Below are 9,776 nucleotides of genomic sequence, written 5' to 3'. Positions count from 1 at the left end.
ATTAAGATATTCTTATGGTCATGGGTGGGCTTAGGATCAGTTCTATAAAAAGTTTTCTTAGTAATGTTTAGGCATTTGTCTATGAAAGATCTAGGGTATTTAAGGTTTGAGCCAATATTATAGATATATTTATATTCCTCATCAATGATTTCCGGACTGCAAATTCTCAAAGCACGTAAAAACATTGTTGAAAATACTGACTGTTTAACTCTATTATGGTGGGCAGAAAAATAATGAATGTAAGAACACACATTAGTTGGTTTTTTATAAATACTGAACTTAAAAGTGTTACCTATTCTGTGTATCAGACAGTCTAAGAATGGCAATTTACAGTCTTGCTCTAATTCCACAGTGAATTTGATCAGGGGGGCTAAGTTGTTAAGTTGTGGCAGAAGCTTTTAGGTCCTCATTACATGGCCAGAGACATAATACATCATCAACATATCAAAACAAGACTGCTGAAGGTGGTAAAATATTACTTAATAGTTTCTTTTCAAGAATTCCATATATAGGTTGCTTAATACAGGTGAGAATGGATTACCCATTGCCATACCAAATTTTTAGCATAATATTCTCCATTGAATTCAAATTTACAATCCTTAATACATAGTTTGATGAGTTCGATGAAGTCGTCTTTCGAGACGGGCAATGAAATATTATCCAGGGAATCTATGAGGAACTCTAGTAAATCATCAAATGGGACCTTTGTAAAGAGTGATGTTACATCAAAACTGACCAGTTTAAAATCATAATTAATGTGTAAGTTATTGAGTTTATCAACCAAATCCATATTATTCTTGATATTAGAGTTAAAAATGTTGCCAACTAGGGGATTTAGGAAAGAAACTAACCATTTTGTTTTGTACTTCTCTTTAGTCTGTACTCACCCCTGAGGATGTGAATTACACGAAAGCGCTTGGGAACTTCGTGTCGTGTTTTCTTCTTTCCTTGTGGTTATCAGCATATACCTAGATCACGCGCACCTACAGTGATTTACTTGCATATATATATATATATATATATATATATATATATATATATATATATATATATATATATATAAATATATATATATATACTATATATATATATATATAAATATATATATATATATATATATATATATATTTATATATATATATTTATATATATATATAAATATATAAATATATATATATATATAATATATATATATATATATATATATATATATATATATATATATATATATATATATATATAACTAGCAGAATCGCCGCCCTCTGGGCGGCTTATCCGCTAGGCCACGGTAGGACGCCACCCTCCGTGAGGCTCCACATTGTCTCACTGTTCAGCCCCCCAAATTTCTTCTTCCATCAATAGTTCATTAACTGTGTATGTAAGTTCAACCATGTTTTTCACTACAACGGTACAGCAAAGTAAATTCTCTTAGTCATTAAACTGTTATTATTTTATTGTCTAATCATCACTACATAAAACACCATCCATCATCACTACATATAACAATATCCGTCATCACTACATATAACACCATCCATCATCACTACATATAACACCATCGATCATCACTACATATAACACCACCCATCATCACTACATATAACAATATCCGTCATCACTACATATAACATCATCCATCATCAATACATATAACGCCATCCATCATCACTACAGATCGGTAAAGTAGTTTCCGAGATTCTCTTGCGGACACACACACGGTAGGACGCCACCCTCCGGGAGGCTCCACATTGTCTCACTGTAGTGCATTAGGGTAGACCACATTTTTGGTTTTGCCATTAGCAGTACGTTTGTATAGATTTTTGCCAGTTCCCACTCTGGACCATCTAGCATAGAAATGTCCATGAGAGAAGCAAGGAAACACTTGCTATCCATGCCAAGTTTGGTCCGGGCGGCTCATTCGCTAGGCCACGGTAGGACGCCACCCTCCGGGAAGCTCCGCATTGTCTCACTGTTCACTCCCCAAAACTTCTTCTTCCATCAATATTTCATTAACGGTGTATGTAAGTTCCACTACAACGGTGCAGCAAAGTATATTTGTTTAGTATTAAACTGTCATTATTTTATTGTGTAATCATCACTACATATAACACCATCCATCATCACTGCATATAAAACCGTCCATCATCATTACATATAACACCACCCATCATCACTACACATAACATCATCCATCATCACTACATATAACATCTTCCATCATCACTACATATAACACCATCCATCATCACTACATATAACACCATCCATCATCACTACAGATAACAACACCCATCATCACTACATATAACATCATCCATCATCACTACATATAACACCACCCATCTTCACTACATATAACACCATCCATCATCACTACATATAACATCATACATCATCACTACATATAACATCATACATCATCACTACATATAACACCATCCATCATCACTACATATAACAATATCCATCATCACTACATATAACACCATCCATCATCATCACTACATATAACACCATCCATCATCATCCACTACATATAACACCATCCATCATCACTACAGATCGGTAAAGTAGTTTCCGAGATTCTCCTGTGGACACACACACACAAACACACAAACAAACGCACACACAGACATACTTCTTTGTTATATATATATATATATATATATATATATATATATATATATATATATATATATATATATATATATATATATATATATATATATATATAGATCATGTAGGAGAGAGAGAGAGAGAGAGAGAGAGAGAGAGAGAGAGAGAGAGAGAGACTATAATTTATTTTTATGAACACACACACACACACACACACACACACACACACACACACACACACACATAACTTGTAATCAACCAGTGCATCCACTGCAGTCAATCTTAATTTTGCACTGTCACTGTGTTGAAAAGCCCTGTAGTATGACCTTCTCCCCACCTAGTTATTATATATCATATTTGCATCACTTATGTTACTTGTATATTATTTGTAAATCAAGAGACCCATTCCCCAATTATGTAACTGAATATCTTCAGCCTCCCGACTGCCATGCTTTTTTCAATAAACCGCTAATTTATTATTATAATTATTATTTTACACACACACACACACACACACACACACACACACACACACACACACACACACACAGATGTCTGAGATGAATCTTCAGTAAGTACCCAGATATTCATCGTGTCACAGGACCGTTCTGGTTTCACTATGGTCAAGCGATGGGCTGAATACCTCAACAGATGCTAGATGGTTGTGTAAACAGGCAACGTGAGGTAGTGAGGAGGCGCTATGGAGGGTAGGAGGGAAAGTGAGGGAAAGGGAGAGAAACTAAGGGAGGTAAGTGGGGAGGAAAGAGGGCGAGTGAAGAAGGAAGGAAGGGGAGGGAGGTAGGAGGTGGATTAAAGAAGGAAGGAATGGGAGGTAGGAGGGAGAAGGAATGAGGGGGGGTATGAGGTGAGGTAGGGCGGAGAAGGATGAGGGAGGGTTAGAGAAGGAGGTGAAGTAGAAATGATAATGCAGAAGAAGCGTTCTACAGGGGAGGAGTAGGAGGGAGAGGAAATTTTGAGGGAAGGAGGAAAGTGAGGAAGGAGGGAAATGGGAATGAGATGGAAGGGGGTAAGATAGGGTGGAGTTTGAAGAAGGAGGACAGGAGGGAACTGAGGTAGAAGGAGAGAGAGAGAGAGAGAGAGAGAGAGAGAGAGAGAGAGAGAGAGAGAGAGAGAGAGAGAGAGAGAGAGAGAGGCAAACAACTGCAGTGGGTCATCAAGAAGTATGGTATGGGAAAGTGTTGAACAAGTGTGAAAATCGTACACACACACACTTCATCCTTGACCACCGACGGGTCACAGAACATAAGAACATAAGAAATTAAGGAGTCTGCAATAGGCCGGTTGGCTTGTGCATGGCAGCTCCTGTCCAGAGTTACTACCACTCTCTACCATCCATGAATCTATCTAGCCTCCTTTTGAAACTTTCCAGAGTTCCAGCACTTACTACAAAGTTGCTAAGCTTGTTCCACTCGTCCACCACCCTATTTGTGAACCAGTTTCTTCCTATATCCGTCCTAAACCTAAACTTATCCAACTTAAAACCGTTGCTCCGAGTCCTATCCTGCTCGGATATTATAAGAACTTTATCTATATCCCCTTTATTGATTCCTTTCACCCACTTAAATATTTCTATCATATCTCCCCGCACTCTTCGTCTTTCAAGGGAATGAAAGTAAAGCTTCTTTAACCTATCCTGATATGGAAGGTTTCTAAGTCCCGGAATCATTTTCGTCATTCTTCGTTGCACCGACTCCAATGAATTGATATCCATTCTATAATAAGGGCACCAGAACTGAACCGCATTATCGAGATGCGGCCTGACTAGTGCAAGATATAGTTGCAATAAGACCTCTGCACTCTTATTACTTACACTTCTAGATATAAAACCCAATACTCTGTTCGCCTTATTTCGAATATTAACGCACTGTTTTCTAGGCCGTAGGTCCGGGCTTACAAGTACCCCAAGGTCTCTTTCACAAGTCGACTTCTCTAGGTTGACGTTGTTAAGGCTGTATACATTGTCAGTATTTGTTCTTCCAATATTAAGTACGCTGCACTTGCTGGTGTTGAATTTCATTTGCCATTTGTCAGACCACCCCTGCAGTTTATTTAGATCCTCCTGTAATGCATTTGCATCCTGCCCTGAATTAATCTGCCGCCCTATTTTGGTGTCATCAGCAAACTTGCTTATGTCACTGCTGATCCCAGTATCTAGATCGATTAGGTAGATTATGAACAAGAGTGGGCCTAGTACTGACCCCTGGGGAACCCCACTGGTTACACGGCCCCACTCAGATTTAACACCATCTACGCTGACCCTCTGCGTGAGCCATGATTTCATCCAATTTAAAACTTTCCCCTCGATACCATGAGCCTTAATTTTTCTCAGAAGCCTCTGATGAGGTACTCTGTCAAATGCTTTGCTATAGTCTAGGTAAATAACATCGAAATTTTCGTCATTATCTACTACCTCGAAGACTTTCCTAAAAAAACGTCAGCAGATTTGTTAGACAAGATTTTCCCTTTGTAAACCCATGTTGCGAGTCGTAGATTAATTTGCTTTTCTCTAGATGCGAATGGATGCTATCTGCTATAATTGATTCAAGAAATTTCCCCACTACTGACGTCAAACTAATCGGCCGGAAATTTGACGCTGATGCTCTGTCTCCCTTTTTGAATATGGGTACTACATTTGCCTGTTTCCACAAGTCTGGCACAACTCCGGTGTCTAATGATTTTGTAAATAAATTTACAAGGGGTCCGCTAATCTGTTCCCTACATTCTTTCAAGACTCGAGGGAAAATTTCATCCGGCCCTGGGGATTTTGTCTTCTTTAGTTTATTTATCCTCCTAAGAACATCCTCTTTTCTGAAAGCGATATTCTTTAATTTCTCTTCTTCCTTTCCCCTGAATATCAGTTCCACCTCTGGAATTTCCTCGCGAATTTCTTCTGTGAAAACTGATAAGAAGTAGTTCAATGCCTTGCTTATTTCTTCACTGCCATTTATCACTTCTCCCCTCCCTGACTTTAAAGGCCCAACTTTGTCCTTGACTTTTGGTCTATATACCTGGAAAAATCCCTTGGGGTTCGCCTTGGATTCTCTTGCTATTTTGACTTCATAGTCTCTCTTTGCTTTCCTTACATTTTTCTTAACATTCCTAGAGAGTTCATTATACCTATTTCTGAGCTGCTCCTCCCCTCCCTTTAATTTCTTTTAAATTCCTTTCTTTATTCCTATGTCATGTTTAAAGTTTCTGGTCATCCACCTTGGCTCATTCTTATTTGACCTAATTTTCTGTATGGTATATTTTGCTCCTGTGCTTTATGTAGTATACTAGTGAATATATTATAGTCATGATCAATTGTTGTGTCATCTATGACCTCACCCCTTCCTACTGGGGACTGACATGACTGTTCCCAGGTGACCTCACCTAGGTACCTTCTTAACCCCTGATAATCCGCCAACCGAAAGTTTAGGACTCTGACCATATAGTCATTGTTTTTCGTTTCCCAATTTAGGGTGAACCTGATTTCTCTGTGATCACTGTTACCTAGTTCTTTCCCCGCTGTGATATCTCTGATAATATTTTCTTTATTTGTTAATACTAGGTCTAATATATTGTCACCTCTAGTAGGTTCTGTAATTAGTTGTTTCAAAAAATTGTCCTGTACTGGATCTAGGAAGTCTTCAGATTCATAGTCAACTACAATGTTGTCCCATTCAATATTTCATGAAGTTGAAATCCCCCATAATGCACAGGTTGTTATATTTTGCTGCCCTACTCTTTTCCTGCCATATGGGCTGAGCTGCTTCTTTCCCAAGACTTGGGGGCCTGTAAATCACTCCCATAATTAGTTTTTCTCTTCCTTCCGTGATTTCTACCCATACAGAGTCGGTTCCTATTTCACCCTTTATTGAATTATCAATACAACATTTTAATGTATCCTTGACGAAGAGTGCGACCCCTCCCCCTTTCCTACCTTCCCTGTCCTTGTGAAAAAGGTTGTACCCTTCTATGTGGTACTCTGATAAAAAAATTTTGCCCGCCAGATTTATCCAAGTTTCGGTGAAAGGAAGAGAAGGAGGAGGAGGAGGGGAAAGAAGGGGAGGAGGAGGAGGAAAGGGAGGAGGAAGAGGTGGAAGAGAAGGAAGATGAGAAAGCAGAGGAGGGGAGATGCAATATAATCCCCCCCCCCGCCCAAAAGAACACAGTCCGTCATAATAACCTTCCTTGATATTGTTGCCTCTTCACCTCTCTCAATCACCTCTTCCTGTCGGTAAAAAGGTTAATGAAAAGCTAAAATAATGAAAAAAGAACAAAAAAGAACGAAAATAAAGAACTAAAATAAAGATCGAAAAAAAAAGCAGTTGGAACCCTCAGAGCGACGAGGGAGGAAGCATATGGTCTGTTTCAGCGATGGAGAGGCGAAGGTATTTCATCAATGGGGTGAAGCCAGATGGTGTAGGTGTGTGCTTATGTGTGTGTGTGTGTGTGTGTGTGTGGGTAGGTGGGTGGGTAGGTGGGTGGGTGGGTGGGAGGGTGAGCCATTCTCGTAAGTTCACTCAGGCTGGACTCTTTCATGCCACCTGCCGTAGACTCCACCAATTTCACTTATTGCCAAACGATCTGGTTGTAACAAACACCCACCGTCCATCACCCCCGTGGTACTCAATCACTGATTATTTCCTTGATTTCCGCTTATGGGTGATCGATGATACAGAGAGAGAGAGAGAGAGAGAGAGAGAGAGAGAGAGAGAGAGAGAGAGAGAGAGAGAGAGAGAGAGAGAGAGAGAGAGAGAGAGAGAGAGATCTATTGTATGGCCTCTACCTAGCACAGAATCTTGTCTAACCTAACCTAACCTAATCTAACCTAACCTTCAGGCAACATAAAGGTGGGAGGCTAATCTTCAGGTAATCCAGCACTCCTATTCTCACCTGGTCTTACCTGTACCTGTTTCCTCTAATTTACGTTCATTTAATGTCGTAAACCACGGGAAGAAATTAACTATGAGAGGAATACAGATGACACAAAACCCGCTTATTACACAAGATAATTTTGCCACCTTCGTCAATACAAGACACACGTGTAGTGAGGTCTTGAATAATATGGATCAGGGAATAGAGAAAAAAAAGGAAAATAATGTAGTTGGGAAGTGGAAGAGATGAGGAGAATTAAATGAGAAGAGAAAGAAGAGGAAATGAAGAAATGAGTAAAATAAGGAAGAAGACGAAGAAGAAGAAGAAGAAGAAGAAGAAGAAGAAGAAGAATTAATAATAATAATAATAATAATAATAATAATAAGAAGAAGAAGAAGAAATAAAGAAAATAAGAATAACAAAAAGAAAGAGATAAAGAAATAAGAATCACAAGAAGAAGGAAGAAGAGATAAAGAATATAAGAATCACAATAAGAACGAAATAACATATATAAGAATAAGACGAGAGACAGTGGTTCAGAGACCCTTAACAAGACCACACATACAAACAATAACAGATTACTAGAAGGGACCCGCCACTTAGTCACTCATCAACACAGACGACAGCTGTTGTGAGTCTCGCCTGCTGCCTGGCGATACAAGCAGCTGGGGGAAGGTGTTTCATGCTTAAATACACACATAGAAACTACCCCACACACAAACACCCACACACACATACACTTTCTCTCAGGTAAACACTCATACACACTCATACAGTCATTTAAATCAATCATTCTTACCTACTCACACACACATTCTTCTATCTATCTATCTATCTATCTATCTATCTATCTATCTTTCCCCAGGTAATGGCAGGTGAGAGCAATATTGTTACATGTTAATTAGTCTGGTTACCTGTGTAAATTTTGATAAGAAACTCGATGATTTTTTTTACCTTAATATCCCCTTAAATTCTCCTGAGTCTTGTGGATGTTAATCGATTTGTTGATCGTGTTCCGGGGTAATGGCTAGCCAGTGCAGTTGGCGAGTTGTCCGGTCTTCTCGTTAACTTAGGGTATGGTTTTTATGTTGGTGACAACTTCTACACCTTTTAAAATAACTTTTCAATAAATCAGTCACTCAATATGTAAATAAATAACCATATAAACAGATTAGTAAAATAAATAATAATAATGGGAAGTAGAGAATTAAACCTGTACAAAAATTATTCACAAATTATGAAAATGTTCAAATATTCACAATTTTTATTTCATTATAAAATCTCAATTAAGTATCTTAGGTTTTTATCCACAGCCAAAGTAACATCGTTAATTACTGTTATATCGTATACGTGACTTCTTACACACGACTCCATTATATATCTAAGTGTTGTGCATTTTTCTTCCATTTTGTTCTGGTACGTAAAAATAAACTTGCAGTAGAACAATTTTTATTAATAATGGCGTTTCAGGTTTACTGTCGTATCTTGGATCACTTGAATATTATTAACCCTCTTAGTCGTTTTTGTTTTTTCATCCGATGATTAAACACTCAAGTGCTACCTAGGGATTTTGGTTTGGTTAGGTTAGGTTAGGTTAGGTTGTTGATATTAAACTAAAATAAGCTGGGGTGCTAAGCTTTAGGTGATCTAGTATCTTAAAGCTGAACTAATACAACACAGTACTTATTACTACCATGCTATTGTACTATTCCAGGTGATACTAAATGTTACATAATACTTCCTTGAGATAAATGTATAGTATATATCAGGTGCCTCAAAGAGAGCGCAGGTTCTCAACTGGCTCAGCCATGTTAATATTGTTATTATTATCCACTCTGTATCTGTATTTTTCTGGCTAAATAAACTGTTACAATTCAATTCAATTCAGTTTAACCGCATAGTTTAACAGCACAGTTTAACACTACAGTTTATCACCACAATTTATCTCAACAGTTTAACAACACAGATTATCTACATAACTTAACACCACAGTTTAACAGCACAGTTTATCAGTACAGTTTAACAGCACAACTTATCAGGACAGTTTAACAGCACAATTAAACAGTACAGTTTAACAGCACAGTTTAACAGCACAATTTAACAGCACAGTATAACAGCACACTAACCACAAACACAATAAGTAGTAAAATATAATCACCATCATAACACAAACCATACGAACTCGACTCACGGTCTCATAAGCACGACTCGTTGGGTTCATTCACGAGTCGAGTACCACCAGTTCCTGTTTCATCCCCTTCATATACTAAACCAGGAAT

The 9,776-nt window shown here is 38.1% G+C and overlaps 1 protein-coding gene across 1 annotated transcript in view; it reads left to right on the top strand.

Moving 5' to 3' along the window:
• The window catches only part of LOC121862420, a 107,228-nt gene that overhangs the window by 12,630 nt on the left and 84,822 nt on the right, over positions 1–9,776 (top strand). The gene's annotated exons all lie outside the window — the stretch shown is intronic.

Source organism: Homarus americanus, unplaced genomic scaffold (assembly GCF_018991925.1).
Source record: "Homarus americanus isolate GMGI-L3 unplaced genomic scaffold, GMGI_Hamer_2.0 scaffold31037, whole genome shotgun sequence".
Classification (NCBI taxonomy): Eukaryota; Metazoa; Arthropoda; class Malacostraca; order Decapoda; family Nephropidae; genus Homarus; species Homarus americanus.
The sequence above is the reverse complement of the archived record's forward strand: the minus strand, read 5'-3'. Positions and strand labels throughout refer to the sequence as shown.